The following is a 19128-nucleotide window of genomic DNA, read 5'->3' as shown; positions in this document are numbered from 1 at the left end:
AAGAGACTGATAATAAAAATAGCAGTGAATAACTTGACTGGCGCTGAGTTACTACTGAAAGTACAGCACCACCAGCTTGCCTGATGCACAGACAGATTTTTGTTCAGTTTCCAGATTCCTGCAATTATGTTGTTGTTGTAAGCAACAAAATATTTCAAATAATGATAGCAATTAACAATGAAAACATGCATTATGGGGCTCATGCAGTGTGCTCAAGGCATGAACACACACAATCCTTCTTTCTCTTGATACTACAGAAATATCTTTACATTGTAAGATATCATCTAAAGTCTCCACATATTCTTTTCCTTTTAGACTTGAAATAAGAACTCTGGATTGACTGAGCCAAGTTGACTAGTAGGTAAAGGTGAGCCTTAATGCAATTTCCAAATTTGAACTCTCAATATTTAAGCCTTAAACATCCTGGAGCTTTGCACCCAGACCAGCCGCAAAGGCCTGGGTGTCCCAGGTGAGATGAGGCAGCACTGATACGCCAGAAGTCCAAGGCTGTGGTCCTTAAATCACCTTCCTGCATCTTTTAGAAATGGATTTTGCAGCAACAAGAGCTTTTGTCAGGAGGCTTTTCTGGGAGGGCTGTCTCCAGGCCCAAGGTTCCCTTCTCAGCCTGAGGAGGACCCTGAGGAGCACCAAGGCTATAAGCAGTGTGTGGGGAGCACTGTGCCCTTTCTTGCTTCAGAGAGCCTGACACAAGCGCAGCACTGGGTACCAAAATAAAGTGCAAAGGCAAAGTGTCTAAAACCAAACAAGCCTGTAGGAAATACAAGGCATGACCTAGGTGAAATGATTTTGAATTTCCAGACTGGTTGATGAGGGACTGGGGTGAGTATTGAAACACAGACTCTCAGTGAAGTGGCCAAATCTTTGTAGTCTTGAGGTATAACATCTCTAAGAGATAGAAAGGAGTTAATAGAACGGAATAATGAAGATTTTCTAATTCTGTTTTATTGTTTATGCCAATAAACAGAGTTAGTGACATGTAAAAAGTGAGAATTCTCTTTACCCTATTAAAAAGAGGCTTGAAAAATTTAAGGCTGGTTTTTCATGAAACCCATCTTTCACATTGGACAAAACCCAACAATTTAGCTTTCTGAAAGAGTTAATGATTTTAGATTCTTTTTAAAATCAGCAATTTCATAGCAAACTGCCCCTTTGTGCTAATGCAAATTTGTTTACTCACAGTAGGTATTTAAGTTTTTAACATTTGTATTTCAAACACAGACTCTTAAAGTACACAAATCAGCTTTTTTTGTTTTCCTTTTTATGAAGCAAGATTTTGATTCAGATAAGACTGTGGTTGAATGCCCTTAGACTTGCTGTAAAGGCCACTCACTGACTGCAGCTCCCACTGAAGTCAGTGGGAGTGTTTTCACAGACTTCAAGAAGGCATTAGTTCTGATCTGGGTGAATTAACTGTAGCAAAAGTGCTGTTATAAAAGCAGAATGTCATGACACCAATACTATAGCTCATAGGCACTTTTTCTAGTCAGTCTGTGAATTTAGGAGGCTAACTACAAAGGAAGCACTGGCTCCACAGAAACACATTTTGAGGAAAGGTTTCAATATTTTAATATTGAATTAATATTTTAGTTTTTATTTTTTAAAAGAAAAGAGAAATAAATATAATGACTTAAAAGAAGTCATAAGAGAATATGTGTCTCCTCATTTGTAGGACAATTTACAGGTACTTGAGCTGGTGGAGGGAGGAATGGGGGATAGAGGCAGGGAGAAATTGCTAGAATAACTGGAAATGAGGAGGTGGCCAAAGGCATTGCAGCTGAGGCTCTGGAGAACACGGATGCAGATGGGGATGTGCATTTACAGGAACTCCCATGGCTCGATGCCAAGCTGGAGCTGAATTGACTCCTTCCTGGAAGAGTTGCCATGAGCTGAAGGTGCTCCCCCAGCTGGGGTCAAGAGGGCCAGGAGAACACTGGTTGAGCAAGTATTTAGAAAATTTTAACTGCAGGGAATTTGTGTCAGCCTTGTTCAGGTCATTGCCCTTCCAGTTTCTGCAGGAGTCACAGGCATCTGTAGCTAGGAAGAAATTTTTATTTTCTTAATCTAAGTCTCCATGGTGCAATAACATTTAATCTGACAGCAGGATGTAGGAGTTGTTGACATGCTTAAGCCAGTTTTTGTGATACCCTGTGAACTGAAGATATCACCCAAAAAGGTTTTTAACCCCACAAAGATTGTCTATTTCTAATTATTTATTATCTTTGCTGTTACAGAATTTTCCTGTCTTACATTTAGGACATTGCTTCTTTTGCAGCCATCTTGTGATAACATTAATAATCCCCTTTTTTCATTCGTATTATCTCCTTGGAAATATTTATAGACTATGTTCATATTCCCCTGATTCCTTCTTTCTGCAGAGAGAATTAATTTTGTTTCCTCATTCTGTCTATTATATGTTAGACCATAATCCTTCCACAGTGTCATTTTCTTGCCCTTCTATGCATTGTCTCTACTTCTACAATATCATTTTTAATCATGGACAAGAGAGCTACATAAAACTTCTTAAATATAATTGAATACATGTTATCTGCTCTTTCAGCTGCTCAACTGAACAAGGTGTAAGGCCAAGATGATACTTTCAACCTCCTTGTCATGCCAGAACATCCATGTTAAACTGTACTAAGTTTATTTTAGTCTCAAAATACTATGGAGAAGAGAGTTTCAGCCACACAGCAATAATGTTTCCAACAGGTTAAAATGGAGGGGCAGAAGGAATGAAATTTAATCAGTTTTTATAATTTTACTTGTAAAACTAGAGCCAGAAACGGCCATCATTGATACTTTTACTAAACATTTTTCAAGGCATATTGGAACACCTCAAAAGGATTTCAACTTTTAATTGCCCTTTAGTTGCCCTGGTAGGTGTCCAGCTATTGTCCTATAACTTAACACCAAATCCAGCAGTATTGGTTTCATTCAAAGAGATGCTCTATAGAGACATACTGGTTCAGTTCAGATCAGAAAAAATATTAAGACTGCAATCTATTCTTTAGATTCATATATCTGTTCATTTGTTCCTGTAATAGTACCACATCTACCAGCCTCATTAACCATAATAGACCTTTAAGCTCCTGGTGGGTTATAGGTTCCTAAAGTGTTACAAAGTAATTCTTGTCACTATAATTTAAATATGATGTTGTTGTTATTACTGAATCTATTTTATGAACCTGTTTCCATAACCAGATATATGCAGAAATGCTTGGTTGTATATTGCTCTTGGCTGCAGTGGTAAAAAAGTCTGGGTAATTACAGCTGACGAATGGTGGGTACTGAGCTCTTGAGTACCTACAGCAACCTTCTGCCCTAGCACACCTCACAGGGAAAGTGCTGCAGGATAATGCTAATGAAGAATATTACCTACCTGGCTCTGAAAACGAGCCCAAACTGTGATCATTAAGCATGAAGGTACTCAAATTCACAGTCAGGAGCTTTGCCAATGCACCTTTTTGATGTGATCGAATGGCAGAACAACCCAAGGCATCACTGAATCCTACACTCAGAACTTGTAGGTTTTTGTCTGTAGAAAATAATGCTGCTCTAGTCATTCATCAATAGTAGACTCAAGAAAATGCATCTTTGTATTCCATGCAAGGAGATTCCAGTCAAGCCCTAGATCAAGATAAAGACATTTCTTGTACTCTGCTTTATACTTTATCCATGAAGGGTAGCAAACAAAATAATGCATCTTGCTTTTATAATACTATTTCTTCATCTCATAGAGTCATATTTTGTAATTACCCAGCATTCCTTTAAAGATCTTAAAGGCTTTGTCAGCATCAACTAGTGCAACCAAACAACCTCTGTATTTGTCAAGTACATTCACAGTTGGTATTATATACCCTAAATGCAGTCATTTGTCAGCTACTCATTATTTCAAACATCTGTAGTGGTGAGATGATTGTTGGAGAGCCAGTCTCTAATATTCAGGATCAAGCTCCTCCCAGAAATTTAAATACCCATATCAGCTGGCATTTCAAGTCAGCCTGGGTGAAAGTGGACACAAGAGATATAACTAAATTGAAATTCAAGAGCTGATCATCGTCAGTACTCATTAAAGGATTCACATTACCTTAGCTGCACTCTGTTTGGGTGAAACCTGGGTAAACAACGTGAGAAACATGTTTAAATTACTCTGGAGTAGTTATAGCAAGCCCTGCCTATGTCCCTGCAGATGGATGGTCAAAACCACTGGACAAACATTCTCTGCACTTCATGGGAAAAGAAATACTAGGCCACTGAATGCTGGAAGGGAAGATCATTTTCACTGAAGTCCACTGAAGGATGTGTAACTCATGGATTAGCTAAAGGACATATTCACTGGAAAAGCATAGGATACAGGAGAACTAATTCACTCTGGTCCTGCCCACTATTGCACTATTTGCCTAGAATTTAGGTTATGCTACAAGGGTTTGGGTTTTCCCAGCCTGTGTTATCATAGTTCTGTCTTATAATACTCTGAAGCTCTTATTTGCCTTTAGATTTTTTCCCATAAAGTTCTCTACTTTTGTTTCTGGAATTAATTTGTCCTTTGCTCTTCTCTGACACTGGTACATAACAGATGATAGAGGAATATATAAAACTCAATACTACTGGTCATGACAAAAACTCTGTCTGGACAAGCTACACATCTTCTTATAATTTTAATATTTGCTTATTCTATCTCACACTTTATGAGTCTCTCAGGAATATCACAGAGTGGCAGATCTTTAAATTTTTTTCTGTGTTTTTTTTTTTTTTTTTTTTTTCTGAACTAAAATGAAAAAAAAGGTCCCACCAGGGACATTGGTAATTAGTTTTCCTAGTGTATTAGCTTCTCCCCATGTTTTTTCTCTCAGTCTTGTGTTTAAACATGGGAGATGAAGAAAGAAATATTTGCAAATACTGTGCTATTGCAAATGTCAAAATGTTCAAGGGTACAAGTGGATTATTAATCATTGGAAAGGACTCAGCTGACAATCCATAAAAGGCAAAGTTTTTTGTTTCTGTGAAACTATCTTTTCTCTCAAATAATTTCTTCTTGGCAGAGTGACAGCATTGGGTCAATAATTACTCCAACCATTGAAGCTGATTTTGAAACCTTAAATCAAATTCAAGTAAGACCTGGTGTATAATAACTGAGAGCTTTCCTGCTGCTTTTCAATACTAAATAGACTCACATAACAGGAAACTACACATGAAACAGAAGCCATAGAAGCATTTTGGCTAAGATAAAAGCAATAGACCATAAGGCTTAACTGGAATCCCCTCACACTTTCTACGCATTTACTGTTTCTAATAAAACCTCAGATATCCTGGAAAATGATCAGAAAGAGTGTAACACTAAATAAATCTGGGCAGCTCAGAAGATGAAAGCAGCCAGAATCATATTTTACCCGGGGGACAAAACTACAAATCTACCTTCAAGACAACAATGATAGAATTCAACATTGAATGAAAATTCTCATTCATGTAGAAATTTTATGCCATGTAGAAAAAAACCTTACAAAATGACAAGTGACTCTTGACCAACATTGGCCTACATCTTCAATCGATGTAATTTTTTTAATCTATAAAGGGTAGAGAATTTTGATTGCTTCTTGTGAAAGTGTGGAGGCTCTTTCCTGTGCAGGTTTCTTCTTTTAAAAGTGCAGAGGAAGATTATAGCCTAAAGGAAATGACTAAAAGCACCAGAAATAAAGCAAAAAAAAGGCTGTCTTCTGTCACTGGAAAAATGTTTGTGCTGCAAATGTACGTATTTTTCTGTGTGTATATTTTCCCACAGAGAGCATGAGTGGAAAAAAGTGACAAAAGTGAAAAAAAATCACCACAGAGTTTCATTGAGATAAAAAAGTTTAAACAACTTTGCCCCTCTGTGTCCCAAGCTTGCCTGAATCAAGAGGGAGAGCAATAATGTTGGGAAGGCTGTCTGGCAGTGAGTCTAAGAGCCTTTCCCAGTTGGCACAGTTATTGAAGTGGGAGATTATTGCCAGTGTTATTGCCTTTGAGCAGGGCTGGATTGTGGCTGAACACTTGGGTGTGTCATGTACCCACCAATGCCCACTGAAAATCTTTGTGAAAGCAGTTCTGGTAGCCCGTGGCTGGACAGAGCTGTGCTGGCCTCAAACAGTAACTGGGATCCTGCAGCTAGAGCCCATAAGTGCTCTGATGCTGGCAGAAATGCTCCTCTGTCATCAGAACTGCTCAGGAATCAATGCCTCCAGCACACCAGGCTTCCTAATGGGTGCTCACAAAGCTGAATACCTTCAATACGTATGGTATTAATGGTTATTCTCTTGTTAAGTCATCAAATGAGATGTTTTGAGATTGCCTTGAGGGAGTGAAGAGAGACAGGTAAGAGGCATTTTTTTTAATGTGCGAACTAGCTTAATTCTCTCGAAGTCATTAAGCTACAACACCAGATGTGAGTTGGGTTGGGCTGCAAGAATTTTGTAGTGGGTTGATTCCTCTGTGGGGGAAAACGAGTGCTGCATACGTTCAGGAAATAGTTTTGGGTATGTTTTATTCACGAGCAACAGATACCTAAGGTCATGTTCACATTGTAAAGAGATTGCAAAAACAACAAGCAACCTACATATAATCAATCCATCATCAAGACTTCAGCTGGAAACACACCTGTGTCCCAGACTGTGCTGTCAACAGCTGCTGCCTGTCTTGGTCACCTCCTTATAAGCACTGAGATCACCTTTAGGAAATATTTTGTACTGGTTATTTTTGGATATATAGATTTTTATTTTTTTAATTTTGAATGTTGAAGCCATGTGTTCCTGCAGACCACCAGTATAGATGGAATTCATCTGCTGCTACTGGATGTGAGTATATCACCTCTAGTACAAATCATATGGAAACACAAATTTCTGTCAAAAGCCAAGCTCAATTATAGTATTAAAAGTCAAGCTCAATTATAGTATCAAAAGCCAGTTCTCTGATTCATGGTATGGCAAACTTGTAGAAGGAGATAACGGATATAGCATTAAATATAATTATTCCCCTACTTAAAAACACCCACAGACCCTGAACAAACCAACAACACACATTTGAATGGGTAGAGTGTTTTTGTACTGGCTTATGACTTTGCTTATGGGGGCAGTGGCTTTTATCCAGTACGAAATACAGATTCAATGCCTGGGGAAGCACAGCTCAAGGCTATAACTCATCATGACGTCAAATCTCTCCTGCCTACACATAACTGGGATCAGCTGCTCCCTTTGCACCAAACATTCTCAGGCAGGGTGGTACCTGAGGGTGCTCAGCAGCTGCTCTCTGGCTCCTGGCACCCTCCCTGGCAGACTGGGTTCTGAGAAGGCCAAGGGGCAGCAGCAGCTGGAGCACTGTGCCACACTCCCCAGCTGCTTACCGCACGCTGAGCTGAATCTGGGGCTGCAGGAGAGGAACTATTAATACAGTTCCTTTCCCTCACTCTACAGTGAGGAAAAACCTGTTTGAAACACACTAAGGTCTCCTTCAGTCTGGGCAATGTTGCATTTATTTATGATGCAGAGCACTCATGTTTAATTTCTGTCAAAGATGCTACTGGAAGGCAAATGATGGCACATAGCCAAGTATTGTGAGCTCTGTCAGACTTGCATCAGAATGACTGTGCTATTTGATGGAAGACAATATTTGATGCCAGATATTTCTGTTCAAAAAGAAGATAAAATTGTATCCCTTTGCTCTCCTCCCAGTCACAGGAAAATTACACATATAATTTCAGTGATATTTCCTTTTTAAGGCTGAAGGAAATTCCTCCTAAGGATGAATCAGGTGTGTGTGTGTGTGGGGGGGAATTTAGTGCGCCCTTTTGTTGCTAGGAATAATTTAAGGGAATTAGTTTTGGTTTAAAGGACTGCCTTCAGACAGAGCTGCATGTTGTCTTGAGGGCACTGAGTCAGTAAAGCCAAAGAGTTAAATACTGCCAGGCATGTCCAGGTAAAGTTGGGTAGACTAAAGCCAATTTTATTTATATATAATTTCTTTCAGGGGAAAAAGTTTAAGAGTACAATAAAGTTCAAAAGCCTTAGGGATACTACAGCAATAAAATATCATATAGACAGAAGTAACAAGTCAGTATTGAATTATCCCCTGACATGAGCTGTGCAGGCTTATAAAAATTAGCTTCTTATGAAGACATATCTGCGCTTATTATAGATGAAGTTTCAGAACATATTTCTTCTATTTTGCTTTTCTATTCTTCCTAAACAACTGTTTTAGGTATGTTTTCAGAAAATATCCAGAACACTCCATGGCGAGTCTGTTATGTTTGAACATAAGTAATACTCTGTGGACATTTTTGTGTGTATTTGGTGCTCTAGCCCTTTTGTTTTAGTATTCCAAAGCAGTGACTTTAAATGTGATATCCAAAAATTGCTAACAATTTCTCTCTTACTATAGGAACCAAAAATCCTATGCTTCATGTATGATCCCATTTCAAAAGTCAAGGCTTTCCAGCTTTGTAACATCAATAATTTTTCATAATCATAATCCTATAAAGTTCAAGAGAAATTGAACCTCTCTTTTCAGCTACCTTAACAGCTTAGTAGTTTCTCTGAATTGACTGGAAACCCTATTTGTGATTCAGAAAGCTCTTTCACCATTTGATTTCTGATGATATGTCATTAACATAAAATTAATCATTACTTGGTTTCTCCATATTTACAGCAGACAATATGTTCTTACCTAGGAGGTAAGAACATGTTACCTGCTATAAATATGTAAGTGATCAATGTTTTGCAATCATGTTGGTATATTCAGATACTTAAATTATAGTGACTGTCATAAAAACCTTAAAATTCATAATTAAATTTGACAGTCTCAAAAATTATCAATAGTTCTCTTTCACTCTAGCATAGAAAATACTTAATTTTCTATGCACCATCTAGGCTAGGAAGATGAAATCCTCAGAAACACTATTATGTGTTTGTTGAAATTTATTATGAAGGAATAAAGCCAATGACATTCATTTCATTTGCAGAAAAAACAACAATGTTGTATTGACAAATAGATAGATATGTTTAGGAAAAAAAAATCCTCCTTTATAAAATAAATAAAAGAAGTGTCATTGAAAAATGGACTGTCAGATTGGTGCTGGTCTAATGCTGTTATTTCTGCAATGAACATTATGCATTAGTGAGCTGAGAGCAACAAGCTGGAATTATTTTGAGATACTACATATTATTTCTTTAGAATAATACAATCAGCTATTCCATCTCAGGCAAATCGGTCCCTTAAGCTATAAATGTATCCTGATTATTTGTCTCATAAGCAGCCAAATGGAACAGGAAAAAACAGGAGTTGTACTTTCTTAGTAAATTTCTCCTATGTGGTAAACATGCTTGCAGAAACAATTAAGCACCCTGAAAAGAACATCTCTCATTTCCTGTGAAGCATAGCTGAACTTGGAAACCAGCATCTGTGAATACAAGAAAATTGCTGCAATACCTGGTTAGTCTCTACATATTTGTGAATAAATTGTCATTTACAATGACCTTCATTGCTTATGAAATATGATCTGGTTTTTAGGCAGTTTTGTCTTTTTTGTTTTCAACAAACTATACACTAGATGAAATGTCTGATATAGTTTGAGAACGTCTGTCTTTTATTGGCACATGTCTGATTTCTGTTTTCTGGTGAAAATCTATGGAAGTATTCCTATCGTTAATGGCAACGGTGTTAGCCCAGCCTTGTTACTCCTCACTGTGATTCCTCATCTCAAGGATTTCTCCAGCTAGAGCACAGCTGCACCATCCCATTTGCTGTGTTTCACTCCCAAATCTGAGGGGCAGCTGGGGAGAGATTTGCACTCACCACAGATGAGCAGAGCCATCATCCTGGTGCAGTGGTGAGGGATGTTGGAGAAAGCAGCCTTTGAAAAGCAGGGAACAAAGGCTGGAGTTGGAAAACATGTGTAAAATCCCTGGAACCTCTTTGTCCTTGTCTGTTGCAGGAGATACCCAAAAAAAGTTCATCTGAATGAAAAAGAATCCTCTGTGAGCTGGGTGAGGCATTGTAAATATGATCTTGAGGAATGCAACGAGGAGACAGAGTAATTAATTAGCTAATTATTACTTGGATAGCGATAAGGCTTATCTTCATGTCCATGAAACTCTCCTGGCTAAGTGGTGGCTCGGGATCCAGCAGAACTTGTACTTGTACTCTTTGCCATTTTTATGGTGCTGCTAAATGCTGCTCAGAGGAGGGCTGGAAGCTGTGCTAATGGCACTTTATGCTGGCAGGGCTTGCTGCCTGGTGCTGCAGAGGTTTCCCTGTCCACACCCTCTTCACCTCACCCTCCTGCTAGGTTTTGGCCTCTCCCCAGGGAGAACAGCCTTGGGTCTGTCCTGCCTCCCTTGTTCCCCCAGCAAGGCCTGGTAGCTGCCACATGAACAGCACAGGGCAGCAAGTGCCCAGGACAGAATAGGGAGTTAAATCTGCCACACGAGCAGCACAGGGGAACAAGTGCCCAGGAGAGAATAGGGAGTTAAATCTGGCTCTGGGCTGCATTTGCAGCATTGAATCACTCCAGGCCTTTCTGACTGCAGCATTTCCAGACTTGCTGTGCACTCAGAATAACCAGCTTGGCTTGGGCTTATCTATTAAAACAGCTTGAATGGGCTCACCCGGGGTGAAGGTTTTTTCCAAGAATTTTCTGTCTTGGGTCTTTCTTAATGCTGTGAATTTCCTGAGCTCTTTCAGTTACACCTGAGGACCATTTAGCTCTGTCGCACCTGGCAAATGTGAGAGCAAGAAAAAAATTTAAATGCTAAAACTTTAGCAGGCAGCTGAAAAGCAGCATTGTAACACACAACAAAGGAGAAAGAATATTTCTATGGAGTACTAAAAATGACTGCTGTAAAGTTTATTTGCTCCCTGCTCTCACCTTCATACCTTGTCCCAGAGTCTTGCTGACTGCAGTGACTCATGTGGACTCAATCAGAAATTTGAAGCAGAACAATTTGAAAAATGCCAGTTTCTTTGTAAGAGGTCAGAAATTGTATTTATACATTACTAGTTAAAAGTATCAGCTACTTAACAGTTCTGAAATTTCTGTGTTTAATAGCAGGCAGAATGATCTGCAAAGTCATCTGTCAGCTGTGGACACAAAACGGTCTCCTGTTGGTTCTCTTGCCTCTGTCCTGCAAATAAGGCAAGGTGAACAGCTAAATGGGCAGGCCTGGGAAAAGCCAGGCTTTAACAAAGAAGTGGTAAAAATGATCTAGATTTTCTTTCTTTCTTTTTTTTTTTTTTTATTTTCACTGAAGCATTTCTAAGTAGCAACCAAAAAGACAGATGCTGGAGCTGTGGCTTGTCATCTTGATTGCCTTAGGCTGATTCTGTCACCAAGTCATTTGAATGGGCTCCTCTCCCCCTCATTTACAGTCGAGCCATAGCACTCTTCCCTCACTTCTGAAGGGTGTTATAAAGCTTAATTAGTACAAAGCCCTTTGAGCAGAGATTAAAGGAGAGCAATGCTGGATGTTCCTCCTCCTCTGACTTTAGGTTTGAAGCTGATACATAGCGTTGCCCTTCATCAGCTGGTGCTACACAGGTGCCACATAAAAGGACAGGCTGCTCTCAGAAAAACCTTCTTGTGATGGAAAGGAGGACAAATTCACTGGCACTGCCCCTGCTCCATTTCAGCTGTGTCCAACTGCCAATGTTGCATTGGTAGAATAACAGAATTACAGCACATACTGAATCCACCTGGACAGTGAGAAAAGTCCTGGGAATGTAAGAGGTTTCTGGAGGGACACCCTCAGCAAAATCCCCTTTTCTTGTGGTAGAAAGTCACTGGGTGTGTTTTCCTTAAATCCCCATATAAATTAGTCAATGCTTTATTTTTACATTTTTAAAATGGAACCTGTGAATTCCTGGATATTTAAAGCACATCCTGGAATTTCATCCTCGAATAATTTAATGAAACAGCAGTCACAGGACTGAGGTTTTTATACATCATTGTATAATAAAGTCACTGGAAAATAGATGTGAAAATTTGGGCTGATAATTCCTGCTGGTGAATGATGTAGAAAATACCTGAAGAGGTCCTAAAAGAAAGCAAGCAGAATAATGGAGAAGACGATGGGGCACCTGCATAAATGTCACAGATGGGAGCTGCTAGAAATTCTTTCATGTAAATCAGGAATAATTCCCAGAGATCATTAGTACTACATAGGTAAATACCAGTGAGAAATCAGAATCAGAACCAGGGTATGGGTAAGTGGTGAGAGCAAGCAGATAAACATTAAAAGGTGCACGTTTTTGGCTGGCTGTTCTGATAAGTTCTAATTAAGATCAGTAATAGGATTCACACAGCTAAATCTATGCACATCACAGTGAAAATTTAGTCCTGATGCCTGCCTGCAAGAAGATGGGTGGGGGGAGGAGGAAGGGAAGGAAAGGAAGTAAAAGAATGATAAAATGACATTTCACCCCACTCTTTTAGAGGAATCATCTAATAATTACTGAGCAGGATTGGCAACACCTTTTAATGTTGGATTTTCTTTCTTTTTTCTTTTTTTTCTGTAGGCAGGGTAGTTGGAAAGGAGGGAGGGAAGGAGGGTGAAGTTGAGGATTAGTCTGGGTAAACAATGGAGCCTCAGTCTGGATGGTTTAAAACTCAGGATAATCCTAGCAAGTTGCGAGCTCTGCAGTGAGATAGTTTGAAATGTAAATGTGACATTCTCCTTGGTAAATTAACAAGACATGACTGCAGGCTCTCCTTGTTACTACAGTCACATTCAAAGAGTCACTCGTTCTCTCTCTTTTCATCTAATGCTATGACAATAGACAGTCACCAGGAGCCTGCTTCAAATAAATATCAAATCAAGCCTTTATCGTATCCAGAAGTGACATATGTGCTGAATTATCTTTTATTCATTTTACACAGAATTTTGTTGTTATGAACACCATATAACAGGATGCAGCTGGGATGCCAGACCCTCTCCCCCATCCCCTTAGCGCCAAGTTCTTGCATGCTTCCACAGTAAAATGGGTAGAAAGTATCTAATTCATGATTATGAAGCAAAAATTTAAATTTTATTATGCAGTTGCCTAAATGGAGATGATTGATCATGTTTTGTTCCTGAACATCTATGAGGGATTTATTGAAATTTTTATTCTATTACTTTAAAAAACATTGAAAAAATGTCCTCACCCACCATTAACATGCCCTGGCAATAACAATCATGAGCCAATGTCAGATGATGAGATGTGGCATCTATACAGTACAACTCCTGCTAATTCCATCTGTCCAGGACATAGAGGCACGTTCTCCTGTTCAAACAGAAATGGATGGTAGTGTTTAAACTATTATTGTAACATCTCTATTGCTTCCTGTTTTCTCAGGAGAGATCTGAGGGTGGGAGTGCTGTGCAGATGGCTCTTGCCCTGTGTTTTGTCTCACTCTTTGGGCTGTTTAGCACAAACTTGTCTGGTCCCTCGAGGAAGGTCACCAGGGAATGGCTGCCATGCACTTATCACAACCTGTCTCTGTCTCCTTGATGCCTTTTTTTCTCCAGCATGCCTTCTAGCCTCTTCTCAGCCTCCAAATCACTGCTAAACTCTTTGGAGACATGCCAGAGTGGGAACACCTAGCTTTTCACAACTTAGTGGAAAGAATTTATTCTTCAGAAGGGTTGCAGGGCAAGTCTTTCGTTACCAAGTGTATAGGCAGTGGTAGAATGATTTTCTTTGTGAACTTTATCAAGAGCTCCACAATTGTGATAGCCCAGCATTTCAGAGATGAAATGCATTTTAATAGAATATTTTGAGCATATCTTTTTCTCTGAACCTGAAAGCTGCCTCACTGTGTGTTTATAGCCCACAAGCTGTCCAGAGGAAACTTCTAGCCACGTTTGCTGCATTATCTTAGACAGCCATGCAGACATTGCCTCAGTAAACCCTCCTTTAAACTTGTGACATAGTGGTGTGCATGCTCAGGCTTGGACATCCCCACCAGAAATAAATGCTGATCTTTGCAAAGCTCTAATGAGTATTATTGTGGTTGTACATATCTGCAGTAAAGAGATAGCTGTTTCCTGCCTGTGGCACTGGTATTACTTTTCACATGTATCTCAAAAATATGACAGAGATCAAGGTGTCTGAAAATAAATTCTCAGAAAGAAAGTACTACCAATGCTTTAGCACACTCATTAATCTCTCAAAGCTAGATTGCTCCACAACAGAAGCTGGCAGTTATCAACAGCAATCCTTTCCCAGAGGGTTTCATATAACTTAAGCTTTACCCACATGCTAAAATAGCTTCAATTAAATATTACTTTCCATGTGCTCACATAAATTCTCATGCGTTGACCAAGATTTTCTTCCATGGTGATTTTATTGTAGTCATTACTCCTCTTCAAAAGTGAAATCTGCTTTCTGTGTTGTGAGTGAGGTATCTGACAGAACAAGTTGTCAAATGGTTGCTAAAATTTAAACTTTCTATGTCTTTTGTGAAACTGATGGGCATATTTGGACACTCCCAGCAACAGCAGCAGTGCCATTATAAGACAAGGTTCTTAAGTAATGAAGGATCACAAACATGCCTAAAAAATTCCACGAAAACGTGCTCTTGTGTGGTAATTCAGGTAGCACTGCTCACCTCTGAAAAAATGTTCAAAGATCCCTTAATGCAGTACTTTTGCCATGAGCAGGATTCTTGGTGCTTCCCTGCAGCCAAGAATATAATGGAAAATATCAGGAGTTATGACTCTTTAAAACATAATTTCTGCATTTCTGGATACTTTGTTTAACACTGTTTTTGTGTGAAATGGATGTGATGCCACATCCAGAAAAGACGTTTGAGAACATCTGAGTTCAAAAGACCCCCAGTAATACTGACATTCTCAGTTCTGCAACGGGGAATGCAATGTACACACCTCTACACAGAAGCAAGGCTCTGTGCTAACAGAAACCAGCCCCATTTGCACCACAGCAACTCATCACGACCCATACCAACTGGTGTCAAAGGGTTTGGGAATAAAGGCAACCACGTGTCCTGGCATGGTTAGCTGTGGTAGCAAAATTTAATCCAGTTTAAAAATTCAGCCTAAATCCTGCATCACCTAGAGAGTTAGTCTATGAGTTTCAGCACTGCAGACAAGGCAGTAAACTAAGGACAGCGTTTTCTGACTTCATTACCTGATCAAATGCCATTTAAAATTCTCTTGATCTTTTCTCAAAGAGAAGACATGACTTTCTGCATTTAAGTCCTTGTAAAAATAACATGGGTGCTAGAGATCTGCAGCAGTTGCACTGTTTAAATAGGACATCCCAGTTCACAGCTTGGAGAGCCTGTTTTAAGTCCCAGAGTGGCTTACTTGGCAAGGCACACAGAGCCAGACCTACACACACCCGTGTGCCTCACTCAGCCCCGTATGAAGCTGTTTTAGGTGAGAGTTCGGCTGCTCAGGGCATCTGCAGTGTGCTCAAGCTGAGGAACTCTGCTCTTTCTAGGTAAGTCTGCTCAGCACAGCATTGTCCCGAGTGAATGAACTCTCCTGATGAACCTGCCTTTTTGTCTCATTCACGGGACGCTCTGCTGTGGCCAGTAACACTTGTGACTCCCTCTGAGCCGTGCTTTCCCTGGCTTTCAGAGTACTGACAATGCCACAGAGGCTGTATGCTGTGAGCCTGAACTAATGCACATTTGTAAAAATAACCCTTTGAGATCTGAGGAGAGAAAGAGCTTATAGAATAGCCTGTCTCTGGCCACTGCTGCTCCTAGTTCCATCGGTGATTTCACATAGTAGTTTTAATTCATAATTGAAATTTGCCCTTGTGTTTGACAGGAAATGGGCAACATCAGAGAAAGCATTGAAGTGACTATGTGCACTTACTACTAGAACATGCAGGTTGACAAGTAGTTTTAGAACTCAAAAAGAATTTTTAAATTGATGTCTTAGCACAGTAATTGATTCATATATACCAGCTTGTGATCTGCAAGATAAAAATGCTGATTAACTATGATGCAAGAATGCTTTAAAGTAGAATCCTTTGATTTCCATATTTTCTGACAGACATAAACTTATTGAATAACATTTGCATGATTTTTCTATCTTATATCCTTAATCAAATTAAAATATTTAAAGGAAAATGCATTATTTATAATGCTTTTATGTAACAGGATTTAATCTTATCCTGTTGAGTATTTATTTATGTTAAGTACACCTACTTTGACACAATTTGATACTGTCCAAAACCTGAAAAAAAGGAGAAATATAGTCAGAACATAATAGCATCTCCTTGACATGGAAATATGTGAACAGCAACAAGAAGGGTCTTATGAGGATGTACATTTGACAGATATTTCATCCTCTGCAATCTTTTTCCTCTCATGTTCTACTGTGTTGCATCTAAAATTTTTTTGTTTCTCCCACACCACAGGGAAATGACACCTGACCTGAGGTTTAATTAGTTTTAACCTAGAATTTTGGATATTGTAATCAAATAATGGAGTTAAAACCAGAATAGCATATTGCCAATGGAATGAAAAGTTTTATAAATACTGGCATCAAATGAAAAGGGATTCTATAATACATGATTTTCAAGGAAATAGGGTTCTATAGTAGATGACTTTCAAAGAAATATGCTAATCCTCAAACACCATGTAAATGGCAGGGACAAATCTATTTTCTGTTTAGAAAGATATTACTAAACGTAAAATTAGAAATCTGTTATCTTTAGTCCACAAGATTATTGTCTGGCCTCACTTATTCACATTGCAAGTTATCCCTCCTTACATGCCTGGAAGGACTTTTATCCAGTTTTCCTAATTTATATTTTCATAAATGGTTATCTGACATTCATTCCTATACTATAGTTCAAACAGTACATAAAATGATTTGCAAATCTCATAAAATCAAATATCTGTTTTCATTGGCTTGTACAGGACTTTAATATTGATATGACTTCATTCAATTTGGCTTGGTTTGATCTTTTTCATTCTCCTGTCTCCCTCAATGCTTAAAAACTAAATGACAGATTTAGAGTTCATTGGGCAAAATTATTTGATTTGACATCCATGTTCCAATAAACATAACAGGTTCATTGTATTTTCCTTTGGAGCAGGATTAAGCATAGGACTACCAATATTTGGATATCCCAGTATTAGTGTTAGTCCTCAGCAAAATGAATAACAAATGGATAAGGACATGGGGAAGACAGATACAGCTGGAAAAAAACTATAAGCAACCATTGCTTGGTCTGCTGCACTGCAGAGAAAACAGAAAATTTGAGTCCAACCACTTTATAAGATCTCCTGTCAAAACCACAGCAACACTAGTGGACAGTGTTTCATTGGACTAGGAACTACTATACCTCAGGTGGATTCCCTGTTTCTGTCACTTTGAGATCCTGTGGAAAAGCTGGATAAGGGATCTGGATAAGTCAGAAACTGCAGCTCACAGAAGCATCAACAGAGCCCATCAAAACAAAGAACTTCGGATAAGAGCTGGCTGGAGTTTTGACTTCTTTTTTCCCCATAAAGTTCAGCTAGGTATTCCAGTGCATTTATTCCACAGCTCCTCTTGTTGGCCTTTCCCCTTGTTTTCTTTCCCCTTCATGTTCTGTCATCCCCTTTTCCTGACATTAAAAGGGAACTAATCTCTTCCCTTTCAACAGATATGAAATGTAACAAAATTAGTGTTTGCCTTGTCAGTTGATCTCTGTGTTTGTGTATCATGTCCCTCTTTCACATCTCTTTGTGCAGGGCAAGTTTTTTTTTCAACAGTTAAAAGTCAGGATAGGAGAACAGAATTCCTAAGGGACCAGAGATAGGTGGCAACAGATAGGAGGAGAAAGAGCCTCTGAGGCTGAGGAGTGCCAGCACAGAGGGACCACAGCATACATGATCAGACAGGCACCTCTCAGACCTCCTTGCCCAGTGAGCCCAACCTGTCCTACCCCATGTGCAAAAGAGAAAAACCTCTGACATTGACACCCAGCCCCAAGCACCATTTCTTTGCATGCATTAAAGGACAGTGGAAGAATTGCTCTGAAACAAAATCCCTTTTAACTGGAGAAATTTTTCTGCTCTGGGGAGAACAATCTGCACTGCAGGAATGGTAAAGTTTTTCTGCTAAGTGATGACAGTATATTTTCCCATGCACCACTCCCTGAAGGGTTCTTCATGGGTCAAACACGATTCCAAATGATTTACATGAAGACAGTTCTGTGAAAGGGACTCAGAGTGCTTCCAATTAAACCATTTCATGAAGAACTCACATTAAGACATTTTTGTGAAGAGAAACTGAACTGAAACAAGCAAGCAACAGGTTCATGCCCAGCAGGATGAGCACACGTGTAAGACTCAGTTGCTAGTCTCATTTCCCAATCTGTAAAGAGAGGTTACTGAAATTTATTTTCCTTTGAAAGTTCTTTTAGTTTCTTGTCTGAAAGTTTTCATTAAAGGCTGGCTGATTACTCTTCAAGTCTGTGTATTTTGAAATTTCCATATCAAAACCAGATTAATTAGACTGTTTTAGTTTGCTGTCTCTCAATAGTGGTCAATGATTGATTCATCAGGAATTCAAGAGTTTTAAAATGCACGCAATGGCATTATAGATAAAAATAATTCCCATGAGAGAACATTGCTTCCTGGCTCAAGCTGGTGATCAGCTTATGCTTTGAAGCATGTGGGCTGATAGCCCTTGTAATTTTATCCTTCTGCAGAAGCTTTTTTTACAGTATTCATATGTGTCTAATCCTTTTTTAGAATCTTGCTAAGCTAGGTGGCCTCAACAATTCACTTTCCATTTGCTCAGGTTCTGATATAGGTGAAGATTTGTAGTATTCAGGACTGGTTCCAAAGCTCAGCTTCTCAGTTCTTCAAAATTCACACAGAGCCTTGCCTGAAGGTTATTAGTCATGGCTTTTTGGAAAATGTTGTGATTATACAGAATAAAATGAGAACATTAAACAGCATTCCAAGTTTACCAGTATGCTTACTGTATAATGCAGTGGCTTGTTTACAAGATACAACAAATGAACACACATCTATTAACAAAAATTAATGATGAACAATTGCTGTAATATCTCCTTGCTTGAAAAACACCTCTTGCAAATAAATTGAGTTAACAGTAGTTTGCTGATTGGCTT

This window comes from Melospiza georgiana, chromosome 6 (genome assembly GCF_028018845.1).
Source record: "Melospiza georgiana isolate bMelGeo1 chromosome 6, bMelGeo1.pri, whole genome shotgun sequence".
NCBI classification, from domain to species: domain Eukaryota; kingdom Metazoa; phylum Chordata; class Aves; order Passeriformes; family Passerellidae; genus Melospiza; species Melospiza georgiana.
This window is presented reverse-complemented; position numbering follows the sequence as displayed.